The following is a 13751-nucleotide window of genomic DNA, read 5'->3' on the forward strand; positions in this document are numbered from 1 at the left end:
AAAAAAAAAAAAAAAAAAAAACTCAGCTAAAAAACTCAGCTGCTTTCCTTTGAATGGTGACTGACATTACATTGGGGCTCTCATGCTGCTTTGGGGGAGATTGCCCAACAGCAATGTGAGAGCATTAAACTGCTGCCTTTACACGGGGGCAGGCTCTGCTCTGGGGGGTAAGGCAGGAGCTGATACAGGGCTGATGACAGTGGGGGTCAGCAGAGAGGGCTGACAGCAGGTTTGCAACAGACAGATGCCCTCTCCATGCTGGAGCCATGCAACGGCTGATTCAGCACGTTAAAGAAATGCCTTAAACTCAGCCCGTTATCTGCACATATTGTTCCTGGTGCAATGTCACACAGGGATATGGTAGTTCTGTGACATTCTCTCACTTGAAGCTAAACCAGGCCTGGCGTACACCTTTCACTAAACAGCAAGTAGCAGAGTTGGCCAAAGCCAGAGGGTGTCCCAAGAGCCATGCACAGTGTGACCATGCCAGCCTTCACCCTGCTCTTCACCTCCTGCTGGCGTGCTCACCTTCACCCACGTCCTGTGGCATGTGCCCCCACAGCCCATCTCTCTCGGGATAAGAGAAGTGTTGACTGCAAATGTGGACTGACATACCAGAGAGCAGTGGCAGGTGGGAAATGGATATATTACATCCCAAGATGATGCATCTTCCCATTCAAATCAACTCACCAGCGCAGATAGCCCCAATTTGCAGTGAGCAGCATTTAGATGGGGGATTTTATTCAGACAGCATCTGAAACTTATTTTTTCTTGCATTTAATTTTAATTAATTGTGCTGCCAATGGTGAGCTAAAACAGCCTCTGTTTTTAATTTTTTCTCCCCAGAGTGGATGTCCTTAAACTCCTTCCTATAATGATATGGTTGTAGCTTGCAAAAAGCCAGTCTGGATTTATTATTCTGCTTCTTCCCTTGTCCCTTCTAATCCTAGAGAGAACATTGCAATGACTGCTGGTTAGAAAATTAGTTAAGTGAACTGTATACTGTATTCTCTTTCTGTATCGCTCCTTATTAGGGAGAAAAGATAATATAGTTGCCTCTCTCCCCTCCGCTCACCCTGCATTTCATCTAGAGCTCATGTAGGGAGCATTTCAACTAACTCCTGCAGCCTGCTTGCAAAATGATGCACATCTCAAAGCCCTTAGGATAACTCCCAACTTCTGGTGCAAAGCGCAGAAAGTAGTATTGTATGTGCCTAGAAAGGTGCTGGTGAGATTTGCTACTGATGCACGGGTGCTAAAGAAACAAGTCTCTCAGGGTCACTTCTGCACTTAGATGAGCAGTAGTCTATCACCTGTCTCATATCAGAGTGCTGCCTCTGCAAGCAGTTGGAATTTCACGTGTTTGCAACACAGCACCATAGTTTCCCTTTGGGTCCTTGTGGTTGGGACTCTTCCAACTAAATGTCCTCGATTTGGTGGTTGCCAAAGCAGAATAGTGCCAAGGCAGGGAGCTGACCCACGTAGACAATCCGTGTATTCAAGAAACACATGAAGAATATATGCTGTTGCCTTCAGCCTGGCAGCGTGATTTCTTGTCATCAGGGGAGCGCCCACCATGGAGGCCTCCTCCTCCAGGTGGTCCATGCATCATGTTTGGAGATCAAAAACATGGGAGGACTGCAAATAGGGGCATGTACAAGGTAGCTGACCTCTTTAGCAAAGTATAGACAAGACACCCAATAGCCCGGTTAAAAATATTGTCAAAATTAAACTGAGTCTGTAGCAGATAGAAAGCCAGAAATATCCTTGTAAAACGTTATTGCTATACAGTTAATAGTGGATTTTGCTTGTCCATATGGACCAGTTAAAGGAAGGAATTTTCCTGAACTGAGTAAATTTACTGCACAGAAGCCATTTTAAAAGAATATCTGACAAAGGGATAGATGAGCCTGTTATGAGAATAAACTCCCAGAGAACTAAAAGGACAGCCCCAAGGAAGGCCAACGTGGTAAGAATGGAGAGCTATTAAATGAAGATACTCTTTGTGCTCCAAATCCAAATATATCTCATGCAAGAGAAGAGCTTTCTAAAACAAATCCCTGTGACAGATGAAGGATTTAGGCACAGCCAGGTTGTCTGTTTAATGAATTCCCAACATTTACCCCATCAAGGGAGGAGGACCCAAACACCGCTGTTCAGAACCTTTCTTGTGTGGATTAGAGCAGCCACAAATGACAGAAGACTAATTTTTTCTTGTTGCCCTCCTTCACAGCTCATCTGTCCTACTTTTTACTTTTAAAGGAATGAGTAATTCAGAAAAACCTCCAATATTTATGGATGCTCTGGTTCTTTTAGGCTCACTGACTATATGTGAGCCATGAGCCTAATTACATATTTTAGGCACATATGTAATTCTTTGAATGTGTGAGGAAAACCTTGACTTGGAAGCGAGGAAGATGGCCCAAAATGAAGTCATACGCCCTTTCTTGTACCAGGCCACATCCTATCCTGCAGGGACCTTTTCATCTGGAAATCCAACCCCTTTCTGGTTCACTCCTGTGCTAAGCCTGGCCTGCTGACAGGAGCTTTATGAACTGGTGGAAAAAAGGCGGCTTATTGGATTATCTGGTACACCAAGGGAAAAAAAAAAAGTACAGATCAGTCCAAGAGGGTGCCATTTGGGTTGCACAGGGTCTCGGCCACCTTTCAGGAGCTAACAAGCTGAAATGCCATGTGCAATGCAATTTTCAGTCATTTCTTTCTTTGATTTTGTTGTGAAAGTGGATATTGAAGCACTGCACGTGGAGCATTTCACAGCTGACCTCTGCTCACGATAAATACCCGGCCTGGTGGCTAACCCCAAACACTTTGTAAAGAACAAGAGTCAGAGGCATTTCTTTAGGTTTTATTTAATGAACTGATCCACCTGGGAGTTGATAGAGAAGCCCTTTTATCTTAACACAAAATTGAAGCCCTCTATGCCTCTGTCTCTAGAAGCAGCCATGAGATGATGATGCTTGTTTGTACCCAGCCTTGCTCCCTGAGCTGTCCCTCTGGCCTGGCTGTGCAAAAGGCACTCCAAAGAGAGTGATGTGGCCTGACAGCCATAAGAAACACTGAAGTCCCAAAAGAAAAACTCTCTGTGTGTACCCAGACTTCCACAACAATTTCCTGTACAAATAGGTGCCCTCCAGCTCATCACCCTGCAGCCGTGGCAGGCTGACATCCCACCACAAGTGGCTTCCCCAGGAGCTGATAGGAACAAATGATGATCTTACTTCTTGCTGGATACCAAATTCACACCTTCCAGGGGCCACTCCTCATGCAGTGACCACCTGGAAGGAGACAAACTGCTCCAGAAGGTTTCCCTTAGCTCCTGTGTCCTGTAAGCTCTCTGCAAACCTCTTTGATAGATGCCTATGTCTTAACTGGTTTTAAATGCCTATTTTTGGCACCTGAGTCTGCCCCCAAGAATCAATGGTGAATAAATGAGTCTCCCCTTAGGATTCACAGAGGCAAAATACATTGGGGAACCTACTGGGCTAAATCCAAATCCAGCTCAGGTTTGCCTTAGCAAATCTAAGCTGCCTGTCTTCATCCTTGACCTTGTTTCCTTTCCCTGGGCACATAGCAATCCTCTTTCCCGGGCTGAATAGCGCAAGAGATGCCAGGACTAGGTGTTAGCAACCATCCAAGTGAAGAGTTACTTTAAATCCAGACTGACTTTCTGACTTCTCCTCCTGTTCTCCTGAGCCACCAGCTATGGAAATTTTTCATCTCTGATAAAGCAGATTAGCTACTGGAAATGTCAGAGAGAGGCTACAGATGGCTGCACTGTGGGGAAATATTTCCTTGCTAGCCCTGCAAACCGCTGAACACCGGACCCCAAGAGAGATGCTCCACAGTCCATTGCATAAAGTGACTTGGCCTGTGAGGCTGTTAATGCAGAAACACCCCAATGTGCTCTGCTCAGGGAAGTTTGCTAACAGCAGCGAGTCAAACCTACAGACAGCTTTGTGGAGGGGAGGCGGGGAAAGGTTTTTTTTTCTTTTTCCTGCTTCCATTTCTTTCTTCTTTAATTTTGGTAATGGATCAGAGTCAAATGAACAACATCTGGCAATTAGCACATCCTTTGCCTGGCTCCAATCTGCCACTAAGTTCTGAGTGTTTGCCTTTATTTTTAAATGGGTGGCTGTCAGAGAGAATTAAATGGTGCCTAAAGAAGCACACAGACATTATAATTAAAGGCACACCAACCTTGACAGGTAGCTGGGAGTGGAGTTCAGAATTTCAACTTTTCACGGGAAAGGGGGCCGTTGGCATGCGCATGTGCTCTTAAACTCCATGTGTTTCCCCAAGCTGATCTATCCCCAGGTGCTTTTTATACACCCGTACTTGCAATTAATTGTCTCTTTGTCTGCTCCATTTCAGCAGACATCCAGCCCAGTATTGTGAAAAGAAGCGTACTTTAAATCTAGGAATAAAACTGGAATCCATTAGCTGTGATTGCATGTGCTTCTGTGGGGCTTTGCTGTTAACAAGGATAGAAATGATTTAATGGAAAACAGAACAGGGAGCATAAACCTGCTGGTGCACAGAGCATTCTGCAACCATGTAGTCTGCAATACAAGGCAAGTGCCTTCTAGCTAGGAATGAAATGCCTCGTGCTCTGGGCACTTTCCTGCCAGGCCATAATATTATAATCATCATCTTCCCCCAACTCCATGATTTCTCATTCTGCTCCTTCTAATTCAAAGAGGGCCAAATCTTTGCTCCTCTCAGTGTTGACCCATCCAATTCACCAGCTCAGCTGGCTCTTTTAGGGAGTCAAAGGAGCATGGGTTCATCTGCTGCCTGCTCAGCTTTGACCCAAGTGCTGAATGGAGGACAAACATCATGTTAATAGGGTCTAGCCTGGCCTCACACCCTGTTCAGAGGACTTCAGGCTCTGAGGCTGCCAGTCCAGCATCTTTCCTGTTGCTGGCTTAGGGCTGTAATTGAAGGGCACATAAGGTGGCAGGCAATGGTCCCCTCTCGGTCCTAGGGGTGGTGCTGTCTTTACAGAGATGGGCAGAGCTGCCTCGCAGATGGAAAGGTCTGTGCTGCCATGGAGTTTCTGTGATGTATCATACTGCAGGTTTGATAGGACACCAGGCAACACCAGCTCGGAGTGTGCAGCCTTCCCACATCTTACCTTCTAAATCCACACTGCCACAGCCTTTGGTCTCTTGGTGGTTTTACCTGCTGTCTGTAGGTTTAAGTTGGACAGTATTTTTTTCAGATTTAACAGCCATGCTGTCCCATCTGGGGTGGCTTCAGTGAGGTGATGCTGACAATCTGGCTTTTAAGTTTTCAAGCAAAGATTTAAACAAACTCAGCCCACTGATCCTTACATTACCTTCACAGTACTTGCTTTGCTGACTCAGCTTCCTGAGACCATCATATCCCATTAGCATTTAACAACAACCTTGTGAGTTTGCTTCTAGCTGCCCACCCAGCCAAGGTGTTCACCTGCCCACCCTAGAAACCTAAGGTGAATTGGGTGGAACTTCAGTTAGCCTCCCAGGGAAGAAGGAAGCAGAGAGGAGTTAAGAGGAAAGGGGGGAGTAACACAGGCATGGTCAAACAATCGTAAGGCTGATGATCATTTGAAGTTGGTTCCACAATCCCCTTTTTGCAAGTGCCAGTGGTGCTTTAGCACTGAACAGCCTCATCTGACAAAAGCAAGGGATCATCCATTCATCCACTGCCCTTGTGCATCCAGCCCAGCATCCTTGTGCCTCCTCTCTGGTGCGAGGAGGTGGTAGGATGTCCCACTGGTCCGAGCTCACCTGAGGGCCCAGCATGACGGGATGAACCAGCCTGACCTGGGGCATTTGGGAGGCTGTGATGGATAGCTTTGGCACTTGTACTGGGTTGAGATAGTAACACTGAGGGCTCAAAGACAGGCTGTTCGGTGGGACTGTGTTAGGTAATAACCTCCCCCCCATCTTCTTGTTGCAAAAATGGCAGTAAATGAAAAATGACTTAAGGAAAGTAAATCTGGGGGGTGAGGGGAACATGAGAGGGATGGTACTTCTCTCCCTCTGTCCTGCATCTTGTAACTTCTTCCCACCCTGCTCCCTACCTTTCTCACTCAGCTTCCGATATATATCTCTTTTTTTTTTGCCTCCCCCTTCCCCTGCTCTCCTCCCCAATCCCTCTCCCTGTCTCTGATGGATGGAACCATTAGTGGAATCACTGTAAATAATGTGTAAAGTTAGAAGTTACAACAAGGTATCTCATTAAAGCAGCTTCACTCATCTTACTTCCCAATTAATGTTTAAGGCTTCGCTGGAATGCGGTGACAATATGTCACAGCATATCATTGTGGCAGGCGACAGGAAGTTAATAACCCACTGGCCCTTAAAGGAGCCTTTAATGTCAGCTGCAGAGGAGTAAATAACATTGGTTTCTTCCCCCCCACCTATCTCCCCCTTCTTTTCTTTTTCCTCTTTTAATTTGCTGCAAGAATGAAAGAGTTTTGTCCTGAAATAACATCATTATCTCATAAAGCTATCTTCCCACAGAGGCAGAGCACAAAAGGGGTCGCCCAAGGGACTCTGGGATTTTCAGCAATGTGACAAAGTTCCTCCAACTCCCCACTCTGAAAATTCGGGAACTCATGGAGTGTTTGCCTTCACCACCCTTTCTGCCTCCATTCAGGGCCTCTTTCCTTCTTCAATAAAAGAAATTCCCTCATCCATCTTTTCTTAGTATTAATTCCTACCCCCTTCCCATACCTGCAAGCCCCTAAACACAACTTCACAGCATCAGTGTAGTCAAAAGTTTCCTTTCATGTCTAACAGTTTTATCTACCATTATTGAAACTTTCTTCCTTTGACATTGCTGCTTTCCGGGGAACGAGTCATCTTTGCCTTTCATTCCTCTAAGCACCTGTTCACTTTGAGTGCAATTGCTGCTCTCTACCCCTCTGTTGCTGCATAATGGGCCTTAAGCCCTCCTGGACATCAACCACCACAGACTCCAGACCCAGAGCGATCCCAAGCAGCTCCACTGGAGTCAAGGAAACTGCTCCAGTCCATCCCTGAGCTGCCAAAACTGGAACTGAGCTCCTGATTTCAGAAGATGTGACATGGCATCAGTGTCACTAGCCTGATCCCCTTGGGGGATGTAAAGATCCATTAATCACACTGTGATACAGCATAAAGGACCCATTATTGGAAAACCGTTTTGTGGATGTATTTCTCCCATGAGGAGAAAGAACAAGAAATGTACACGTATAGCATTTATTTAAAATAAAATACAGGAAAAATTGTTCTAGTGCTTGGGGAATGAATACTAAAAACTCTGCTCAGCTCAGCCACAAATCTAATACGTCATATCAAGCAAATCATGCATGGATTTCTCATGGCCTTGATTTCCTCCTGTACAGTGGGTCTAAAAATGTTTGCTCTCCACACCTGGGTTATTGCTTTAATGTTTGGAAAGGTCTTTCAAATTTCAGGCTAAACAGTCAAGTGTTGTGACTATATAAATACTTATTCTACTTATTGTAGAAGGGACATTACAAATACGTACCTAGGCTTCTCTTCTAATAATAGGAAAATCCAAGATGAATATCAAGAGCAGGTTCCCAGCAACGGGATTAACTGTTATTGCCAAAATGTCCCAAATGAAAAGTCAATGTTGATTCTTTCAGAGCATTTAAAACTTCACTAGTTCCAAAATTTTAGAAGGCACTATTATCCTCCAAGAGAACAGGGATAACCAGCCAAGTTGTTTCGCATCTTCATGTCAGCCTGAATGGGCCATAAAACACATCATGCAGTACAGAAGATGGAGAGAGTTCAGGAGAAAGTCGCAAGTATGAGAGGACCATGAATCCCAAACTGTCCCAATGCAGGCAGTAGCAGGCTGATCATGCAGCCGAGTCTTAAAGCAGACAAAGTTTGGTCCAAACAGTCATGAAGACAGACTTCAGCCCCTCAGATCAGAAACCACAACTGAATTGAAGGAGATGGAGTTTAGCCTCCTATCAGAGTCCCCGGTAAGGTGGGAACTGAGAGAGCTCTGTCTTGAGGGGAGCATGGGCAGGGTGAGGACTGCCACAAGCCAAGGGTCTAGCATGGAATCTAAAGCCCTATCTGTATCTAGACCTTTGTCTAGATACACTAGACAGGCCCCACTTTGTGTGGGCCATCCATAAAGGTAACTAATTCAACCACCTGGTTCTGCCTCCCTGCGCTGCTGGAAGTCTAATGAATTGAAAGTTCACACAGTGCTTTGAGATCCTCAGCAAAAGGCACTGCAGAAATGCAAATGTGCTCAGTAACCCCCCACCTTCTCTAGCTCAAATACATTATTGATTTGCTCATTTACCAGGGGCCACTTGTCAAAAGTATAACAGCATTAGCAGCACTTGACGTAATAGGGGAATGGAGAGGTCTGTGATTAAGTTTAGACAGCCTTGTTTGACTTAGTTAATTGGTTAAATATATTCAGTTACATGTGATGCTTCAGAATTTCGGCTTCAATAAGGTATAATATTAATTTTAATTAAAGCTCAACAGAGTTGGCCAAATATTCCTATTTTCTGAATATTTTTCTTAATCATATAATTCATATTCTGCTATAACAGGAATTTTGGTAGCAACTGAGGCCTGGAACATTTTGTCTGACCATGAAGAGGTGAAAGAAGAACTAGGTAGGCTAAAGAAAAACTAGGTAGGCTAACACTGAGGAGAAGTGAATTTATTAAAATCTTTCTAAGCTGAAGAAAACTATGAGGTGGAACAAGGGAAAGTTTCCCTCCACTTCAAGATAGGATTAGTCTACATCTTTCCTGACAGATGTTTTTCTGCCATTTCTTAAAATATCTAAGATTCTCCTGAAAGCCATATCTGCAAGGAGTTGTACCTTCTCCTAAGTTTGCCAAGGAGTATTCACGTTGGCTGTCAACTCTAGGCAATCCCTGATCATTGGTTGCTGTTTCATTTCTGAAGATCTGCATCCATCACACCAGGAATGCAAACAGCGTCCTACGGATTGCCTTAGCCAAGGGTCCCTAAAAGTGGCAGCTCTTACCACAGATCCCTAGAGTATTTCCAGAGGCAGAACTCTATAGTTTCCTACTTAACAACACTCCCATAAGACACTGAGCCCTGTCTATCTATCTCCTTCACTTCAGCATTCTTCTGGGGAGGAAACATTTGTGCCAGGGACATGCTCACATGAAAGTCAGAATTTTAAAGAGGTGTTCCAAGCGGCCAAGAAACTTCCCTTAGCTCTTGCCTGGAGAGGCTTCCATCTGGCTCGCCCAACTGCTGTCATCCTTGGGCCGTAGAGGTCTCCATCCAAAGTGTACCTGTAGCTATATGAGGAGTGTGCAGGCCCCAGTAACACTACCAGACTGGTTAACTGGAGCAGACTTACCTGACCTCTACAGCGTAGCAAGGCTTTCAGCAGGTGTTCAAAAGGAGGAGATGGCTACCTCCGATGAACCGCGTTGACGTAATAATTACAAGAGTCGGTATTGCCTTCCTAATGACAGCAATTGAAAGTGCAAATACAGCCGCAGCACATTAAAAATAGCCCACTGCTCCCATGAAGCAGCAGCTGCATTTGAGGACTTTTCCTAATGCCGAGTTCACAGGACCGCCCCCCCCGGCTTTCCTGCCAACTCCCCACCCCTCTGCTTTGCATTTCAATTATTTTTCCTTCTCTCTCTTTAAATGCAGACTCAAAGATCTGAAAGAAGAAAGATGGAAAGCAACTCTTGTGGTGCCTACCGACCATAGTCTGGATTTCTTTGTATTACATACACAGGCGGTCAATTAAAAAGATGTGGTATTTTTCTTTTGCAGTGTTGGGATCCAGCTCTGCAAGCCTTTAATTATCTGTATGGGTGGAGCCAGGACTGGGAGAGGGTGGAAGCAGCATCTATTCTTTCAGCCGATCTGTCCCTGAGAGCATTCAGCTCAGGTATTTCGAGCCTAGTGATAAAAAATAACCCCCTTTTGCACTTTTTTCCTAGTGCTCTCTGCTGCAAGACTATTATATTTCTGATCTCCTGGCTTCCAGAGGACCTAAATGGCCAAACACATACATAAACATTTTGTTGAACAGGAGCCCCAGCTTGGGCCAATAGTCACACCTTATCTAAAGGGTGAATTCATAAATCTCCTTTAGAGCATCTGTGCATGGTAAATGGTGTCCCTGATGTGGCTGATAACCCTCAGCACTGACTTCTGCTATATTTAATGATGCACCCTGCTCTGAATTTTTTTATTAATTGTGTTAATTGTACATCTTCCCCTTAGAAACAATGCAGAGGCGTGCCTGTAGCAGAAGGTGCTGTGTCTGGTTTCTTCCCAAGGCTCTGGCAGGAATGCTCCAAGTCCAAATGAGAACCAGCTTCGGGGCCAATCGCTGTCCCTGCTCACATCTTCCTCTAATCCATGCTGGACATCAGAAGGACGGATGAATGCGCAGCCTCCAACATCCAACAGAGGAGACAAGAACAAAATCCTTTGCATTGTGTTAAGGATTCATGGAAGCCTGGTGCTTGGGTGGTGTGAGGGCTGGCAGAATCACGCTGTGGCTGGTGTTTAACAAGTATGGCAGTGGGACAGTGCATAAAAAGCCACAAGCAGTTTGGAACCCACTGTGCAGCAGCCCAAAGGAAAAAGCCTGACATCTCGCTCTTGTTCAGGGTGTCAGAGAAACCAGAGTCATTTTCTCAGGGGAGTCAGTCATGGGGCTGGAACGGAGTGAGATATAATTATGGAATAATGCGTATTCTTTTCCCACCACTCCCCCCCCTTTCTAAATTAGCTGTCATGTCACTAAAAACGTTTCTGTGTTCCACAATCAGTCCACTTAACTGTAACAAAGCAGCGTAGATCTATCAAACTCACAATGAGCTCTGCTAATGACCGCTGAAATTACGAAATCACTCCTGCTTCCCAGCACCCTGGCCTTACCTCCGCGCCTCTCGTCAATCATCGTTGGGCTCGTGGCCCTGCTCAGGGAAAAAGGAGTGCGTCGGAGGCCACCTCCAGCCACTGGCATATCGTCACCTTGCCATGCAAAGCTGTTCTTCTGGATGCAAAGGCTTGAGGTTGTTGGGTTTATGCCTTTTTTTTTTTATTTTGAGGGTGCTGCTGGATGCTGGGGAGGGCTCTAGGCAGTCACTGGAGGCACCGAAGGGAAAGCAGCAGAGCTACAGCCAGCAATAAAATACCAGCAGAGTGCATTGTTCCTGGTCCCTGATTATGCATTTAACTGCATTGCTAAGCACATCTCTTTTTTTCTTCTTCTTTTTTTTTTTTTTCTCTGGTAACCGCTCCTCGGAAGTGCAATCTCGCTGCTATTCAGACACAATGTGGCTTCTATTCTCTCTCCCAGTTTTAATTATGTGTCCGCCACTGCTCCTTCTCCAAGCTGGCGGGCTCTGAGATTCATAATTTCAGCCTGACACCATAGTAACCACTTAGTTTGATTCAAGACTCTAATGTCATCACTGGCTGGTCTTGAATAGAGCAGGGAGAGAGGGTGTAATTTGAAGGCAGCATCACATAGAAACTGCAATTATTTCTCCCTTTCGGAGGGAAATGTAAACAAAAGGTCATTGCTGGTCAGTGCTCTTCATTTCCATCCTCGCACACTGACAAGCTGACTTTTTTGTTTATTATTTATTTCCTCACCCACTCGCATGCTTCCACACCAACACCAGGAGCAGCAGCCCGTGTTAGTTATCACCCCTCTGTAGGGACGTGACTACACCTCTGGAAGAACTCCTCTGCTATTTGGAAATGACCCATGAAGACACCGGAGGGGACTGTCTTTGCTGGGATGTGTAGCATCTACAGCCCTCTGGAGCCAGATGCTACAGCATCCAGCACGCACCAGTGACAGGCAACGCTGGCTTCTGCTGTCCTTGTGAGAAAGGGACTTGATTCAAAATCTCTTCTCTCTCTTTTTGCCTTCTCCCGTGCAGATCCCATGTAGAATTGCTTATGTCAGTCCCCTTAAGTTAAATATGTGAGTCTCTCATCCATGACTCCAGAAACAACCCTCTATCCCCCAAGAGCCATCCTGTCCTCCACCAGCTCAGAGAGATGCCTCGTACTCACACGGGCTCATTCTGAAAAAGCTGCAGGGCAGCAGTGCCACAGTCCCAAGCATTAGCCCATGGTCCATGGTTTGTCCCATCTCTGGACACAACCTTTCTCTGATCCACTGGGAAAGGCAGAGACACGTGAGACGAATATCAGCAAGACAGATGAATGTGTACACACAGTGAAATGCAATTCACCCGGCAGCATTCGCTGCAAATCCTGCTGCACTAAATGAAGCTCTCCTGCCTTCCCCCAATGGCTCAGTGATAGAAAGGAGTTAAGTGAAAATAAATGCTCATATCAAATCACAGGTATTGATTTTCTGAGCTAGTAAATGAAGGCGCTTTATCTCCGATGGGAGATTGAATGTCTGTGTGCCACGCTTTGCTCCATTTTCATAAAAAGGAAGGCATGGTGGAATTATTTTACCTGGCTTCTCATAAAGTGTAGAGGGAGCAGACTCTCATGTCGATGACAAGAGGTATCAATCAGGAAGAGCGCCATGACGACGATGGAGCCATTGAGGATTGACAATGGAAAAACGAGCCTGGGAGGCTGCTCTTGGGCATGGGCTTGTCCTTCAGCAAACACAGCAGTGTCTTTCACAGGTCTCTGTAGTCCCTTTCTCCTGCCAGGTGATGAGGACAGGCAGTAACCTTTTCTCCACAGTTCTTGCTTTGCTTTGCTAGAAGTTATGCTTACATCTAAATCATTTAATTCTACTGGCTGGTTTAAGATGAGAGCAAGGGTTTCACTGCTACTTATGCCTGTTTTGAGCTCTAATGAGTTCTGAGCAGGATATGATATTGAAATTATGGGTACATTACATTTAATAATCTGCAGAAAACCTTAAAGGGAGCTGTCCATGGCCTTGAGGAGTAGTTTAGAAGATCAAAGCTGACTGATGCAAAGTAGTTCCTGTAGACAGGGGTAAGTCACACTCACAAAGGTCCTTTTGGAAACGCAACCTCTTTTTGACCAGGTTCATCTACACAGGCATGCCTTGATGTGAAAGAGCTAAATTTCTGCATCTGAGATCTACAGATCTGTGTTCAAACCTTCCATCTTCTCTGGCAGTTACCCATCTTATCAGGCAATTTTCTGGCACTAGCAATCCATCTCTGCAGCCCTCCACCCATTCCACTATGCAGTCAGCCCTGATGTATTTTGCTGCTGATATTTTTCAAAGTGGAAGAGATCAAATATATAAAAATAGATTCAAAGAAGTAGGTCCTTAAAAAGCAGACCTCATGCTTTTGCAGAAGAACAGGGATTCCTCTGGTATAAAACTGTGCTGCTAACTGCATTTTTCACTCCCTGCCTTTCATGACCCTGCACACCAAGACAGACCAGAGGGGATCCAGTTTAACCTACTGACAGGGAGAAATTAAATGGTGGGTGGATTTCAGCCGGGACTGACTTTTGCATTGGTAAGGGACGATAAGGAGACACTCGTGTTCCTCAGCTGGACCCTGGGTACCTTTTATATCCCCATAGTATTAAGTGGAGACCCAAGCCTTGAATCATACTTTCTAGAGGCACAATCACTAACCTTAAACTTTGAGGCTTCTCTGGGTCAAGATGAAGAGACTTGGAATGATATTCAGAGTTTAAGAAAGGCTTTACCATGCTGGCATGGATGGAGGTTATTGCTCTGTCCGTCCCTAG

The sequence above is a fragment of the Calidris pugnax genome, unplaced genomic scaffold (genome assembly GCF_001431845.1).
Source record: "Calidris pugnax isolate Ruff unplaced genomic scaffold, ASM143184v1 scaffold81, whole genome shotgun sequence".
NCBI lineage: Eukaryota > Metazoa > Chordata > Aves > Charadriiformes > Scolopacidae > Calidris > Calidris pugnax.